Below are 18348 nucleotides of genomic sequence, written 5' to 3' on the forward strand. Positions count from 1 at the left end.
CTCCATGCATTGAACATACCTTCTGCACTGATGAGAAATAAAAGACTATTGTTCACAAACAAGTGTTACTGTAAACAGCATAAAACTTCTCGTGTGACACTCCGTGCTGTCAACATCTCTGCTCGCTGCTCCGCTCTGATTTCGCCTTCTTGTTCAATTTTTGCGTTCTCCCTTGTGAAAAGTGTTGCCTTTACTTATTAGCTCGCTGCACATTTTTTATTTTATTATAGTCATTGGTGCTTATTGCAACACCTCAGTTTTTCATCTTTTAATTTTTTACTTTTAACATTTTCGCGAATGCTGGCCGACGAGCAGAATGCATTTCTGTGAGTGAATGACGCGATCTTTCTGCGTTTTCGTTATTTTGTTAGTGCGTTTGTACTGCGTTAGTTGTGTGTTTTTCATTACATTCTTGTAATATTTTACCACTGCGTAATAATTTCTATAGTCACGTCATAATTTTATGTTCAAATCTAGTTAAATTATTGTTTGTTATTTGTTATTCACTTCTGTCTTTGTTTAAAGGCAGACACAGATATAAATAATTATTTTGTTAAATTACTGCATGCTTTGTTGTGCGATCTTACGAGAGCAAATCAATAGTACCCGTATTAGTAATGAAGACGCAAGCTTTTCACAAAAATTTTTTTTATTTTTCAACGTAATCCCCTTTTAAGAGGATACACTTTTCCCAACACTTCTGCCATTTTTTTAACTCCTCAGAAAAATACGATTTGTCGAACTCAAAAGGTCTCTCTTTCGGCGATGACCTCCTCATTCGACGTGAATTTCTTTCCACCGAGCCATTTTTTCAAGTTTGGAAACAAGAAGAAATCACAGGAGGTTAAATCCGAAGAATACGGTGGATGAGACAGCAATTCGTAGCGCAATTCGACCAATTTGGCTGTGGCGATTGCGGAGGAGTGAACCGTGCATTGTTGCAATCGCGGCACCCATTGGGCCGACAGCTTTTTCATTCCCAAGTTATCATACAAAATATTGAATGACATTCCGTACGACATACCTACGGCCTTTGCTACTTCATGCACTTTCGTTCGGCGATCAGCGAAAATCATGTCGTGGACTTTTTCACGATTTCTTCAGTTACCACGTCTGCCGGGCGGCCTGGACACTCCTCATCAAAAACAGACAACGTTTGAATTCGTTGAACCAATATCTGACGGTCAAAGATGGTAAAGAGTTCCCATAGACGGCAACTTCGTTTTTATTTCTTCGCATTTCTTTCCATCTAAAAATAAGAAACGAATCACGGATTAATATTGCTCTTTTTCCATTGTATCGGAAAGCATCAAACACACTCACTATGAATTGCTATCAAATCAAGACTATTGCATGAATCACTCTGAAATTTTGTATGGCGTCATTTGAAAGATGGTAGTACACGATTGCCAACTTGCATCAGTAACGTTGCTTGTCTTGAACAGGGTACTTATTGATTTGCCCTCGTACGTATAAATACATTTTCTTATACTGCATTTAATTTCGTGTACTTTAACATGAGTCAGTCGACGTGTACCAAATGGAAATGCTTTATTTCGCGTAAGCGCTCTTGCGCTTTTTATGGCGCTGACAATGGTTTGTGTCCCTTCGATGATTGCGATTCTGTTGTTGCAGCTGGGAGTGGCCGTCGTTGCCTCTGCTTGGAGCTGATGCTGATTCCTTGGTTGATTGCGTCTCGCCACCTTTTCTTTCATCTCTACCTGACGAAAATGACGTGGTGTCATTCTTCCCAGATGTCTTCTGATGTCTCATCGGCTCTTTCTGCAATTAAGTCCTCCTTGTTTAATTAAATTCATCTCCTCTTTGAAACAGAATTGCTTGTATTGAGTCAGGACTTAGTCTTCTAGATCGTCTCGAGTCCATTCTGGAGACATTTAACACTAGGTGAAATTCGATGGGGTGCTACAACGTCTGGGGGATATTGAGGGTGCGACGAATCAACTGGCGGCGATGGATGGCCTATCCGTCGATCTAGTTGCTATGGGTGCAAGGCAGGTCATCCTTGAGGAGCGCTTTGCTAGGGCTGGAGGGGTGCGTGCTGGCTCTGCAACTTCTGCTGATGATTCTCATGCCTTGCTGGATGAACTGTCTGTTAGTTTTAAACATAATCAATGAGCAGAATGACTATGAGCTCATCGTATTCGGTCTACCAAAGGACTGCAGAGAACTGCATTGAGTCTATGACAAGAGTTTCATCCTCCCTTGATATTTCGGTGTCTTCATCGAAGATTGCTCGTGCCTTCAGGATTTTTGATAGGAATTATTCCACTTATTGTCAAATTTACAACAATAGCAAGGCGCAATGAATCAATCGCCAGGACTCATTGGAGAGATGGACTGAATGCATTTGATGTCTGCGACTCCTGGCCGACCGGGGATCTCTATTTGCGAGCGGACTACAGCGTCTAAGCGGCGCACTTTTACTGAGGCTCGTCGACTGGTGGCAGCGCATGGTGTTGGGCGTGTTTGGATACGTAGGGAGATCACTTATTTTCGCAAGGATTATACGCCCTCGTATCGTTACACCTCTTCGGATTCACTTCTCTCCATTTTTCAAGTCCGTTTCACCCGCGTCCTCTCATCCCGCTCCCCTGTCCCCGCCGCTTGCGTCTGGTGGAGGTGGCCCTGCGTAACTCTTTGTAAATCTCAATTTTAGGAAACGGGTGTCTCGCAATGGCAGATTACATTTTGCACACAATGTTAGGTCGCTCATTCTGCATGTTGCGTTGGTCAGAGACGTTATGGCCTTCCATCGTTTGGATATTCTGGCCATCGGGGAGACTTGATTGCGGAATTCGACCGACTCTGGATCCGACATAGATAACTACGTTTGCTCGAACAGATCTACGGGCCGCCGCTGGGGGTGGTGTCGCGCTATATATTGATGAGTCTCTCCAATTCTCCCAGATCGGCTTGGGCGTCCCGCCGGTTGGTATTCTCACTGACATTGTTACTGTATCTCTCCATCTTGCTCGCAGTCGGCGGTTGTCTGCATATATTGCCTTCTAGGTGCACTTTTTGACTTGTATTTTATAGAGTCATGGCTATCCTGTGTGGCATGTATAATCGATGCGATCGTGTACTTGGGCGATTTCAATGTACTTGGTCAAATTGACCATAACGCCGAACTGTTACTCGATATTGCGTCGCTTTTCTCTTAGGCAATTAATGCTCCAACTCGCTTAACATGTAATTCAGCAACCATCTTGGATCTTATTTTTGTCTCATCGAGCATTAATGTGGTTGAGTGCGGAGTCAGCGATGCGATCAGTGTGAGTGACCATCTTACCATCCATGCGACGCTGATTATTTTACGGCCACATTGCCCTGGTCGTGTGTCTGTTTCGCGTAACATTCATGCAATCAGGCTTGAGGACATCGAGTAGGAGCTGGGGTTGATAGATTAATCCCCTTTATATACGGCGTCGCATGTTGGTGAGATGGTCTCTCACTTTACTGCTTCTTTTATTGCAATTTTTGACCGACTCGCCCTGATTACTTGTAGGCGTGTTTCTCGTCCCCCCTCCGCGCCGTGGCTGAATGGTGCAGTTCGATGGCTCATTGAGCTGAAGAGACGTGCCCTTCTTAGATTCAAGCGATCTCAGTCTCTTGCAGACTAGTAGTGCTACAAGAGTTTGCGGAACTACGTGAATATTGCTATTCGTCGTGAGAAGAAGTTCTTCCTCTCTACCTCCTTTACAATTAATTTCTCGCTTCAATTCTAGAGAAATTTCCGTGTCCTTGGTGGTGCACAATCCTCTTCTGCTTTTATACTTCTGCACCTCAGAAACCCTTTCCTTCTGAATAATTATTTTCTTGATACTCTATCTTCTTCGTCTTATTCCTCTAACTCTTTTATTCATCTTTTTTTCTCTTCTCCTCACGTTTCCTCGACCTTCAATTTTGCTCCACTGCCAGTGATCTCTACAATATTTTTAAGCGCATTCATCTGACTTCCGTTAAGTCTTGATCTGTTCGGTCGCATACTCCTACTATGCCTTCCTCAATGTCTCTCCTTCTCTATATGTTAAATTTTCCCTTTCTCACAGTACCTTTCCCTCCTCCTGGAAACGCTCAATTGTTCTTTCCATTCCTAAAACTAATAACTTCTCTTCTCCTTCATCTTTTTGCCCTATCTCGTTCCCCCTTTCCTCTCAAAGCTGCTTGTGTATCTGCTTCTTACAACTTCTAATGCCTTTGTCTCAAATTTTAATATTCTTCCCTCCTATCAGTCTGATTTTCGTCGATCTCACAGCACGACGGAATTGTTTCACATTTCTGACATCGTGTTTCGTAATTTTGATAATTGTCGCCTTACTTTCATCGTTACGCTGGACTTTACAAAGGCTTTCGATACCGTCAATCATGACCTACTTTTAGTCAAACTGAAGTTATGTGATCTTTCTTATCCTATTCTTTCGTTAATCTGTTCATTCCTTACAAACCGCACGCAGCAAGTCCTTAATATAATCCTTTTCTCTACTTGTACCGTTCCCTCTGGTGTTCCCCAGGGTTCTATTCTTGGATTTTTACTCTTTAATATTTTTGTCTCTATTTGTTTAATGTTTTTCTGTCCTCCAAGCTCTTCATGTATGCAGATGACGTAATTCTTCTCAAATCTTTTCATCCCTTTGATGTTTTAACAATCTCTTCTGTTTTGAATACAGACTTAAAATTAAATCGCCGAATGGTCTATTAATAATGTCCTGCATCTAAATCCTTCTAAATCATCCTTGTTAATTGTCAGTTTCTTAACATTATTATTCCGTATTCAGTCCTTCGACATTTCTCTTAATTCTCGCTCCTCCTCTAAGATTTTTGGTATGCATGTTGATTTTTCATGGTCATTCGAGATCACACATGGCCGTCAAGTGTCGGGCTGCTTGTGCTCGTTTACGTCTTTTTTATCCCTTTCGCCACATCCTTTTCTGTTCTCCTCCAAAAACTTCTCACTTCTCAATTACTTGTTATTTCTCTATTTGATTGCTAATGTCGTCTACGTTCCTGCTCTAACCAGCATCTGCTAAATCGTGTACAGCGTATTCAAAATTCTTGTCTCCGTTTCTCCTATTGTGTTTATAAATACGACCATATATCTCCGTATTACCAAAGATCTGGCTGGCTTAAGATTTGGCAACGTTTTATCCCACCTGTGCTGTCTTATATTTTCTCTCCTTCGCTCCGATATTCCTCTATATTTGCGATGTCTCCTTCAATTGAACTCTGAACATCATTCCTCTTTTAATCCTTTTGTCACCAGATACCAAGATTACTTATCCTTCCTCATATATCAGTCTACTAAGTTCCGTGTCGCTTTCTCCTACACCTCTATCAAAAATATTTTAATTCCCTTCTTAATTCAATAAAAATCTCTTCCTCTCTATCCTCCTTTCGTTCCGCTGCTCTTACGTTTCATTGCGTCACTCATAGTATTTAAATGAGACTGATGTAATTGGTGTGTTTGCGAGTGTATGCGCGTGTGTGTATATGAGTGAGTGTATGTGTGTGTGTGTGTGTGTGTTTTATGTATGTGTGAATGTATGTGTATGTGTATAATTTTAGCTATTAGTTTACCTCTTATTACATTGTCTTATTTCGGTTGTTACTGGTAAGCTGTTACTTTGTAACAGCAATTTTGCTGATGCTTAACCATTTGCAAGCTACTATTGTCTATTGTATTTATGTTAATTATGGTCTATTGTATCATACTTTATGTTTATTATTCTGTAGTGTCTTTTTCATATAGCTTTGCAATAAACTAAATTAAATTAAATTAAATTGAATTAAACTTCGACTTCGTGCGAATTCCACGTTTTTTATATCGAAAGCGCGAGTACTACGCCGATTGTATCGAGAGCGCGAGGAGAAAAACGTAAAAATTAAAATAAGAAATAGGCGAGAAAAATTCAATGATTCTTTCATATATATGAAAAACTGATACCCCCGCATCTTTACAAATGGAAAAAATCGGTTATTTGGTTGGAAAAAACTAAGATAACGATGATATTTGAAAAATTATACTACGATTCATCGCATTATGCGGATTATTCGGCGGTGGATAATCTAACTCATGCTGCTAAACCGAATTTCTCACGGGGAGAAGTCGTGCGCTGGCTCGAATCGTAAGACGCGTATACGTTACACCGACTATTGCGTAGAAAATTTCCACAACGTAGCAAACATTGACGATGTGTGGGAGGCAGATTTAATTGAATTCCGAAATCTAAAAAGTTACAATGATGGTTATTCCTATCTGTTAGTGATTATCGATTTACTAAGTAAATATGTCTAGGTAGAATCGTTACGTGACAAAACGAGTAATTGCATGATAAAAGCTTTCCAATATGTACTAGCGAAAAGTGAAGGAAGAGTACCCGTATATTTATAAACGGACAAGGATAAAGAATTTGTCGCAATCAATGTAAAAATTTTTTACAGCGTTTTCTCTTGGGGTACTGGATGCAATCTTGCATTGCACCAGTTGCGTATATGTACTATACTCAGCTACACTATACTAGAGTGGTGCACATCATGGTGTACATTACATCATTATTATGCTAAAACCTCGTCTCCGTTTGACTTCCATTTTCAAATTTTAAATGTTACACTATACTGGCTTTACACCTTTTGAGACGGTGCAGCAAAATTCCATTTCGTGCATAAAATTTGCATTACACCATAGCCACGAAAACACGGTACACTGAATAAGTTCGCTTACCATCAGCCATGGAAATATGGTACACTGTTTGAGTGTTGCATTAGTGGGCAATAGTGCAACCAAGAGAAAACGACATTCGCTTTCGGGTAACGCGCAAAGATGTCCAGATGTCAAAGCAGTCATCGAATGCTTCAACAGAACACTGAAGGCAAATGTAACGTTATTTCACGCATAAAAATACGCGACGCTCTGCAGGAGTATCGATGTTATGCAGGATATTATACGCGTTTACAATCACACGCATCACTCGTCTACGAGAATGCAAACTGTGGTAGTAACGAGAGAAAACGCACATATCGCTAATAAAAATTTAGTTTGGAAAAACGAAAATGTTAAAAAAAAACGATCGCGAAAGGTTAAATATCGTGTTGGAGATCTCGTTCACATCAGAAGTGAAGTGAGAAGATATTTCGAATTTGCCGCGTTCTCGATTAGCATACACTCACGTGTACGAACTGCGAGATTTAGCGGGTAAAGTTATAGATCGTAATTTTTATGAGCAGGAATTAGCTCGAGAAAAACTTACAGGAAGAACAGTTTATCGTCGATGTGTGATAGAGTAAGGGACGAGAAACTAATAAGCAACTGCTTAGTTGGCACGGTTATCCTAATAGTTTGATACTTGGATTCCGGCTTCGAGTTTAATTTCTCTTCGCGATGAAGGAGGAACAATTTCTTGTGGAATTCCCGAGTAACAGTTTTATGTGCCATTTTCTGGATAATACAATGTCGACCTTCATCACGAAATTATCTCACTCTATAGTGTTGCACGGACAATGGGAGGTTGCGATAAGTGAGATTCAATTTTTCTTTTTACACGTACGTCATAATGAAAATGTGATCAGATTCGTCGATGTTAAACCCGATGACGGGACGAATGGCCCGTTTACGATAAAAGAAGTTGCAATTATATAAATATATAAATATATAAATAAGGACTCTCAATCTTAAAAACAATAATTAGAAATTCAGAATGAGAGTCTAACGCTGATATAAACGTCAAGATGAATTGACACGATATTAATCCGAGGAATGATTTGTATCAAAAGACATGGTAACGTCTCCATGTAAAAAAAAAAGACATAAAGACACTACAAGTCTCTTGTCCTGAGCCATCACAGTCTATTTTTTGGGGGTACAGAACTACTGAAATATAAAAAATTTTGAATCGCACATAACATCCTGAAAGGTGGCATCGCCACAAGTAATTTGAGTCAAAAGAAATAAAAATTGGTCAAGCCAATCTGGACATACAAGCAATCGAAAAGTGATGATGATTTTCGTGAAAAATGAAGTAAAGTCTTCTTCTTCTCCTTCTCTGTTCGCAGTCACATGCATCTCTCTTTTCTCTCACCTTTCATTCACACCTCTCCCAATTTCGACAAATTCCATCCCCTCTCCTTCTCCTCCCCTATCACCCACCTCCCCATCATGCCTCTCTTTTTCGCCTTATCTCACTCTCTCATCCTCGTCTGCTGAAAGTCCGATGGCTACTCAAAATCGTGACCTTGACAATGAGTTAAGGTCGTATTAATTTTTTTGTATAACTTCGTACATAACGCGTGATGGATGACTGCTACAACCTTCCGAAGGTTGTTCGGTGTGCTGACTTTTATAAGGAAGAGTCAGGGTCATCGGAGGTGAATGGTCCATTTCTAATTTTAATAGCTTCACAATGAGCAACGGTCGCCTGTTGATAGTGTCCGATGGTCATTTAGGGTCGTGACTTCAACAATATGAGTCAAAATTATTTTAGTTTTTTTGGATAGCTTTATAATGCGTGATGAGTGACTGCTACAATTTTCCGAAGATTGTTCGGTGTGATGATCTTCATAATGTGTGGGAGGGTCAAGATCATTGGTAAATTCTCTATTTCATTTTTCAATAACTTCTTAACGTGAGATAGGTGACTGCTTAATCTTCCGAAGGTTGCAGGAAATGTGAGAACATTGTATATTGCAGGTCTATATTAATAAGTAATAATTCCAGATCGAAAAAAGGAATAAAATTAAGTAAAAGTTACCGAAATATGATGAAAAAGTTATCCAAAGTTTGCATATAATTATAAAAAACTAAGACAAATTAATAATAACAAATGTTTCGAGTCTGATTGAGTCATTCTCAATGTTATAATTACAAAGTGACAAGTGTGTGTGTGTGTATATATATATATATATATATATTTAAAATAGAACGGTTTCAAACTGGTCAATAAAGAGATAAAAAAATATATGTACAGACTTCTAGTGGATGTGTACTGATGGTCATTATCGCAACCTGTCGTTATAAAGCTGACATTACGTTCCAGGATAGCGCGTGTCATCATTATGAATACACTTGAAATAAAGAATGGATCTTTTCATCGCTCATTCTCGTGAGAACGCAACCATATTTTCTTTGTCTCTTTGATTTTAATATGATCTTTAATATTTATTTCGATCTTTAATATTTATTGCAACAGAATTAATTTTTAATATTGTATGAATATATTTTTTTTTGTTTGCGAGGAGGAGAAAAATCTTTACATAGCTCCTTATCCGGGATGCTCCCGAAGAACCTAACTGGATGAAGGGAAGACACCCAGGAGCCGGTTTCCTGATTGTGTAGGATTCGATGAGTCTGTATCCCTCCTATAAGGAAGGATCGCCTACCTGCTAAAAAACTCTCTTTATTCAGCACCTCCGCAAGATACACTTTGGAATCGTCTACCCGGTGACATTTCATTAGGGTGCACCCAAGTCGTGGAGCTCCCATCTCCATGGTCCGGTATACTACTGTACTTAAAGCTATTAATCCTATCCTATATTATATTAAATACTAAATATGTACATTATATATACATTTTTACACATGGTTGTCGTCAGACTTCAGAGCCCGAGCTAAAAGAGCCCTTTGCCTCTTCAGGGCCTGACGCTCCCATTCGGCCCGCTCCTTCTTGCGCATGACGGCTTCGCAAAAATCCGCAAGAGCCGTCCAACACGCAGCGGAGCACATAGCTGCCTTAACAATGGAGCTGTATGTTAAGGACATTGAACCCCAACTGCTCAAAAAGTGATGTCCTCTCCGCGGCCCAAGATGGACAAAACAATAGCGTGTGCCTCGTCGCATCCGCATTCGCACGACAATGCGCAGGAATCGGCGACGCGTTACGCTGTATCTCAAAAAGCACTTATGATCCGTTAATCTGCGGATTGTATGAATATATTAAAAATAAAGAATGGGCCTCTATCACTCATTTTCGTGAGAACGCAATTATATTTTCTTCGTCTCTTCGATTTTAACATGATGACGTAGAGATTTGTGACATAGAGATGGAAGTTTTTTTGATTGATTTCTTAAATCATCGTATTCCAATCATTATTTTGGAAGCTGCCGTAAAGTGTCTAACTCTTCCGCTCCAAGAGGGAAGTGCCTTAAGATTTGTAGCGCAACCTTACATAAAATCTCTCTTTGATTTTAACACGACCTTTAATATTTATTTCGATTACAACAGAATTAATTTTTAATATTGTATGGATATATTTTTTTTGTTTGCGAGGAGGAGAAAAAAAACCTAAACATAAAACATGCTTGGAAATAATAGTGCATAAAGCAGAGAATTATTTTACATAGTCACAATATTTAATTTTGCAATCTTAAACGATTTATCCCCGATTTCATCATTAGTAACATTAATCTAGGTTTACTTAAACTTCGGTTAAAATGAACGTTGGTTTGAACTTGGTTCAAATGTAATCTTATTCCATCAATTCTTGAAAAACGTCGTTTAAATAAACCTATACTCTCTGCTTTTTGAACAATCAGTGATCGGTTATGACCGTGAAATGATGCATAAGTTATTCGTCTGCAGTAGAGTATGCCAGTATGGCAGAGTCTGAAGTATAATATTGACATAGGCCCGTTTCTACCAACTTTGGTTTTAACTACGGTTTAGTAAAACTTCGGTTAAGATTAACTGTTAGTTTAATATTGATTTCTACGAATTCCATCTAGAACGTTTAGCTAAACTTAGAACTTGTGCGACATAACTTTAGGAAACTTGGAATATTGAATTTGTTCAACGTTTCTAACGGAACGTGTGACAGACGGCCGCAAACCTTAAAATTTATATTTTCTATTATTATCTCTGTAGTATTGTAAACAATATAATGAGTGAAGAAAAGAAATCCCAACATAACGTGCTCAAAATTTCTCTGAAGCAGAGAAAATAATGTTAATAAGTTTAATACAGCAATATAAAGACATTCTTGAAAATAAGAAATCTGATACGGTAACCTCAAAAGATAAATGTTGGAAAGTTATAGAACAACCATTTAATATTTAGTAGATCTTCTGACGAATGTCGAAATTCTGAAGTTTTGAGAAGTTGTTGGGAAAATTTGAAAAAGAAGACAAGAAAATTTTTTGCTGATGAAAGGATGCAGTGTATAAAACAGGTAAATATTTTTAAATTAATAATTTGCAAAAATATATTTTAAAATAATGTGTGTGCAACCTTATATTCTAATTTTTAGGTAGAGGATCTTATGAATCAACATCGATGTGCTTCTAGAACGTGTACGAGAAATTATTAAACCTTCAGTTGATAGTATAACTAACAATTTTGACAATATAAAATATACTATTGAGTGGATGTCATCATAGAAAAACATATAATAATATATCTATGTATGTATCAAATATATATTTCTGTTTTTTTTAGATGACAATATAAATTCGTGTAATAAACTTCCTACAATTTCAAATACAAATTTAAATGAAGCAACAAGTCACAATACTGTAATAGAATTGCTTGATGAAAGTGACAATGGAACAGAAAGCATGCATGAAGATATACTAAATGTAAGTATTAAACTATAATAACTAATTGAACGTTTTCAGTTTTTTAAATGTGTAATCCAAACACGTACGCAAGTGTAATATATTAAATGTATTAATTTATAGTTTTTGAAAAAGCAAAGTGCTACTAGTATGGAAAAAGAGTCACCTAACAATAAATACATTAGATATACAGCAATGGACTATGATAAAGAAAATGATATTAATGAAAGTCAAAGTGATTTAGAGTTAAGGGGATGCTGGAGCGAAGGCTGAAGTTAATCAAGGTCGATATCACAGGTTTTTATTTCCAATGTATAAGATGCTTACGCCCTCTGAGTTAATATGATCATGCAGGAAATTCGATCGATTAATTATCGATATTTTTATTCCGTTTCCTACATTACCATCTTAGTAGGGACGTGTATTAGGATCGGTTCCACAAATGTAAGATTTATTTCGGATAATTTTACAATTTTAGAATTGAGAAAAAATAAACCGTAATTGAAATTAATCTTATATTTGTAGAATTGGGCCTTAGAAATACAGTTGTATTATGTACACATGCAGTGTAGGCCGTGTTCCAATATATATCACCAATATTAAAAATCTGCAATATACATAAAGTACAGATTTTTAACTTTAATAGTTATATCAATACGAAGCCGCACTTTTTCCTTACGTCCAATGCCATTTTAGGTAATAATAATATAGTATCAATAAATGAATACGACATTGCACATACATAATGTAATTCTTTTTCATGAATATCCATATATATATATATATTAGGTGTTGAAATTAATTCGTAGCGTTTTTTAATGAAAGAATGTTATTTATTTCACATGAGCATTAAAAAATACATTAATGAAAGTACTTCCCATCACTTGTAAAACGCTACGAATTAATTCCAACACCTAATATATATATATATATATATATATATACATACATATATGAAACATGTGTTCATATATTGACAATAATATATGTTATATCTTGACTAAACCCTAAAATGATATTGATAGGAAAAAGTGATATTACGACTGTGTACCGATATTGACTGCGAGTATTGAAAATACGTAACTATAGATTTTCAATATTGACAGTGTACATTGACACATGACCCTAATAGCATTTTTCCTGTCGTACAATGTCATTTTAAGTCAGGATGTGATATGTATTAGCTATACATAGATATATTACACATACAATATACGTAGTTATATCATTTTTTGCTACGTTTAATAAAGTTAATCATGTTAAAATATTAGTGGTGTGTGTACTTAAATATAATATACATATAGGCAATATTGTACAATATTGCATATATGTACTATAATGTATGAATATACATACGTTGCAGATAGAAATTATCAATGCTAAGCTATTTATGCATTCCCTATGTTTAAATATGCAATATTAAAAATGTATACATATATATATATATATAATATAAATGTATATTATATATATATATATATAAAATGCATATATATGTACACATAAAATGAGGATTTATCAGAGGATTCGTAATTTGATTATTTTTTTTTAAGATGTTAGCGTTTGACTCTCGTTAGCTTTGATTTATGTTAATTGTATGTATATTCTGATATTGAAAATATAAAAGCATCACTGATATCTGTATATTTGACCACAAAAAAAAAACATATTTCTTTTTATTAAACGTAGAAAAAAGAGGACATCAGTACACCTTTTTGTTACACATAACAAAAAGAGATGAAGTAGTTACACACGTATGTGAATATAAATTAGAAATATATTTTATGTTTTGTAATGTGTGTACATCAGAAGGCACATAAAATATAATTCTAATATTCACTAATGTGTCTATATTATATCTACATGAAAAGCTAAGTATGAGTAACTTCTATCTCTCTTTTATGACCTTCTACAATAAGCTATTAGTTACAAATTAGAAGTCAGAAGTTAAAAATTGATCACAGTCAATTTTTCAACATATGACTTCTTATTTATGGCTGATTTATAGCTTATAATTGTAAAAGGTCCATTAAACATAATAAAAAGAGATGGAATAGCTACATATGTATGTGCAATGTATTTACGTACTGACAATACATGTTACATCCTAAGTTAAAATAATATTGGGAATAAAGGAAAAAGTGCTATTACATTACAGGTGTATACATGTATTTCAAATACATGGTTGCATCCAAAGATATATCTAAGTCACAGTCAGAGTGTAAAAATATACTTATTGTAACTTGCTTAGTCAACGTACACATTGATCTATAAGTGTATACATTTGCTAAAACACTTTGAATATGATATACTTATATACATTTCATAAACATAGCATCGTATGAAAATTATGCATGTGACTATTGATTGTGTAATGTATGTTATATATATGTATAGCAAATATATACACAGTGCGACAAATATGTTCCCGGACAGGGCCTGAAAATCATAATTGAAACAACAATATGCATATTTTTTTTTTGGTTTTATTATTCAAAATATTCTCCTCTGGCTTCAATACACTTGTTACAGCGATTCAATAGTGATTCAAATGCATGTTCTAGCTCAGTTTGCGGAATTGCCTCTAGTGCCTGTATAGAAGCTGATTGGATGGTCGGAATGTCATCAAAAAAGCGTCCTTTCAATTTCAATTTCAATTTTGGGAATAATGAGAAGTCGCAGGGGGCCAAATCAGGTGAATACGGTGGATGATTTAACACAGAGACACGATTTCGAGCCAAACATTGACGGACAATCAATGAAGTGTGATTCGGTGTATTATCATGCAACAAAGACCAATTTTCTGGATCACGATATTCGGGGCGAATACAATGAATTCTGCCCATCAATCGCTTTAAAACTTCGAGATAATATGCACCAGTAATTGTTTGGCCAGTTGGAACAAACTCTTTGTGGATAATACCTTTGCTATCAAAAAATGTGATGAGCATTGTCTTGATTTTTAATGGAACTTTTCGTACTTTTTTTGCTTATATAGTAAATTTTTTGACTTCCATTCCGCACTTTGACGTTTAGTTTCTGAATCATATTGAAAGCACCATGTTTCATCACCCGTAACAATTGATTTTAGGAAGTTTGGATTATTTTCTGCGGCTGCAACGATGTCTCTGGAATAATTGATTCTCGCTGATTTTTGATCGCTTCTTAATGTGTGTGGAACAAACTTCGAACAAACTTCGTTTTACCCAAATCTTCATGTAATATGGTTCGAATCGTTTCTCTACTGATATTTAAAGCCTCCTCCATCATTTTTAGTGATGCATTGCGATCGTTTGCAACAAAATCACGTACTTTTTCGATCATTTCGAGTGTTAGAACCAAAATTGGCCGTCCTGATTTTTTGTCATCTTCAAGGGTCTCTATGCCTTCCAAAAAACGCTTATGCCACTCAAAAACAGCTGTACGACCTAGATATTGACTGCCGTAAACTTGTTGCATCGATCGGAATGTTTCTGATGCACTTTTACCAAGTTTTACGTTAAATTTAATCACTGCTCTTTGTTCCATATTAAAATTTCTACCTCAACCAAAATTTTGTTTAACATGAACTGTCATATCTTCGTTATATGTCAACCAAAATGAATGAAACTTTGACAGATGATAGCAAAATATTCAACCTTTAAAATGCATGTTTGAACGCACAGATGTCGCCACTGGTTGCTGAGATGTGGTTCGTGTCCGGGAACATATTTATCGCACTGTGTATGTATAACATATTATATAGGGTGTCCAAAAAGACCCCGGATTTAGGAGCTGAACATAAAGGTGATTATAACTATAATCGTAAAGGAATCTGAATTGTCGGCATGCATAGTACAAAATATAATGCGTACCTGTGACCATGATTCACGTTCTACGATTGAATTACGACCATTCTTGTGCTATAAGGCCATTACATGACGTTTTTAGAAAAAAACGTTTCAGACAAAAGTTATAAGGTTTCAAAGAAGCTGTTTACTGATATTCAATTTTTTTTTCTTCATTAGTTTCTTTGTTTCGGTCATGTCAAGCAATCAGCTTTTGATTTTATCATGACAATGCACCTATTCACATTTCTTTAATTGCAGACGCAAAATTTTACAAATTGATTCCGTAATTGTATTTCACCAAATTTGATAATCGAATGCCTTTGCCAGTAAATTAAAAATAGTCAGTCCACAATGAACGCCTCTGACATTTATCTATAACTAGCCAAAGTACGATTTACGGCTGTGGCATTTTGTCATAGCTCGCCAGGCCATGATTAACGCATCTGGCAGTAAATTGAAAATAGTCAGCCCACGATGAAACGCCTCTGACATTGGATCATAATTAGGCAAAGCACAATTTATTATTATAACATTTAACCATATCACTTGTATGATAAATAAAAAAATATTTTCAAGAATGACATAAAAGGTACTAATCTTTTCCATTCTGGCTTTATAGGGTGCCTTTCAACAAGAAATACACATCACAATAACCAATTTTGGCCTTATAAGTGCCTTCCAACAAGAGACACAATGTGACATGGTGCATCATTATAATCTTGTTCGCGAATACAAGGATGAGATACTGTATTGTATTGAGTGAGTCGCTTGTTAGAAAGCACTCATAATCTTCTCTTAATAAAGGCAGACAATTTTCTGCTACTATATTTTTTCTATTTTGTGGACACAAAACACTATAAATACACACACACACACACACACACACACACACACACATGATTGTGTGTAGAACACTACTACACTACACTGAATTGACAGTACTGTTGCGCGGCAACGATACCGTGAACGCGGGTCATACTGATTACATCTGATTGACTCGTATAACCTGTTGTTTTCTACACATACAGCGTTACGCAAAACGATATATGCATGCATATACATATTCACACATACATACAAAAAATTTTTACTATTCACTCTAAGAAAAAAGATACATAATCGATATCATGGTCACATTATCTTCTCTTTAGCGACTAATTAAAAAAAGGCGTTCACCGTATCTAAAACTACGTTATTGTAAAAACTCTCTATTATCTTTGAAGTTCTATTATTGATATGTCATTTAAGTGCATTCTCCAGGTTTATTTCACTAAAAAAAAAATATAAATAGATGACCAGATACATGACGCAGTAAAGTAAAATTCTATATTATTATACATTTTGTGGTTATTACAAAAACGTGATCAGTAGCTCTTTGAATGTATCATAAAAATAATAAAGTAATATTTTAAAAATATTATACATTACATTCAGTAAAATGCATTAAGTTATTAATATGATGTTCACTATTATTAAGAAAATTATTAGGTGTTGGAATTAATTCGTAGCGTTTTTAATGAAAGAATGTTATTTATTTCACATGAGCATTAAAAAATACATTAATGAAAGTACTTCCCATCACTTGTAAAACGCTACGAATTAATTCCAACACCTAATACAATATTATGTAGGAAGAAAAATATTTTCATGACAATTTGCTGGAAGGTCGCAGCATGAGACCACGCTGAGTTCTTGCAGATTATCTCAAATAGTGATTAAACATCATATTAATAAGTAAATACATTTTAATGAATATTATGTACTTTTAAAATATTACTTTATTATTAGGTGTACAACTTTGCTTTCGCTGTTTTTTTTCCGAAATTCGAGGCTTTATTGTAAAAAACTGGTTATACATTTATGATTCAAAGTATTGTCCATCGCTGACCATTACTCCCATCTTTCGGGCAGCATACGAATCCCGCGTCGAAAAAACTGGTCATCTTTTGAGGCGATTCACGAATCGATTCAATTTTTTACTTCTTCATAAGACCGGAAGTGCTGGTCAGCCAGGCCGTGTGCCATTGATCGAAACAAATGATAGTCAGAGGGAGCAACGTCTGGAGAATATGGCGGGTGGGGTAGGACTTCCCATTTCAACGTTTCCAAGTATGTCTTGACCACTTTCGCAACATGGAGTCGAGCATTGTCATGCTGCAAAATCACTTTATCGTGTCTCTCTCGTTGTATTGCGACCGTTTGTCTTTCAATGCTCGGCTCAAACGCATCAATATTCACGTTCGATACTGATCGCCTGCGATTGTTTCAGTCGGTTTTAACAGCTCATAATACACTACGCCGAGCTGGTCCTATCAAATACAGATTTTGGAGCCGTGAATATTCGGTTTGGCCGTCGACATGGAAGCATGGCCAGGAACTCCCCATGATTTTCTGCGCTTGGGGTTATCGTAATGAACCCATTTTTCGTCCCCAGTCACAATGCGATGCAGAAATCCCTTCTGTCTTTGCCTTTCAAGCAGCTGTTCACAAACAAACAAATGCCGTTCAATATCTCTCGGCTTCAACTCGTACGGCACCCAATTTCCTTGCTTCTGAATCATTCCCATGACTTTGAGGCGTTTTGAAATGGCTTGTTGAGTCACTCCCAATGATCCAATTGTGCCAATTCTTCTTGATTTCGATACGAGTCTTGATCAAGTAATGCCTCCAATTCTGCATCTTCGAAAACCTTCTCTCTTCCACCGCTATGCCGGTCTTCGACATCAAAATCACTATTCTTGAAGCGTTGAAACCATTCACGACATGTTCTTTCACTAATAGCGGCCTCACCATAAGTATTTGAGAGCATTCGATGAGCCTCAGCCGCAGATTTCTTCATATTGAAGCAGAAAATTAAAACCTCCCGCAAATGACGAGAATTTGGCTCGTAAACTGACATTTTCAATCAAAAATAACTTTAAGATGCAGACACAAATCGACCAATGTTTCTATGGCGTT

General features: G+C 36.4%; 1 pseudogene; it reads left to right on the top strand.

The window, feature by feature from the left end:
* The first annotated feature begins 10916 nt into the window (after nt 1-10916).
* Nucleotides 10917-11694, top strand: LOC147907362 (uncharacterized; annotated as a pseudogene).
* Nucleotides 11695-18348: the final 6654 nt, after the last annotated feature.

This window comes from Acromyrmex echinatior, chromosome 14 (assembly GCF_024713525.1).
Source record: "Acromyrmex echinatior isolate Ae372 chromosome 14, ASM2471352v2, whole genome shotgun sequence".
Taxonomy (NCBI): domain Eukaryota; kingdom Metazoa; phylum Arthropoda; class Insecta; order Hymenoptera; family Formicidae; genus Acromyrmex; species Acromyrmex echinatior.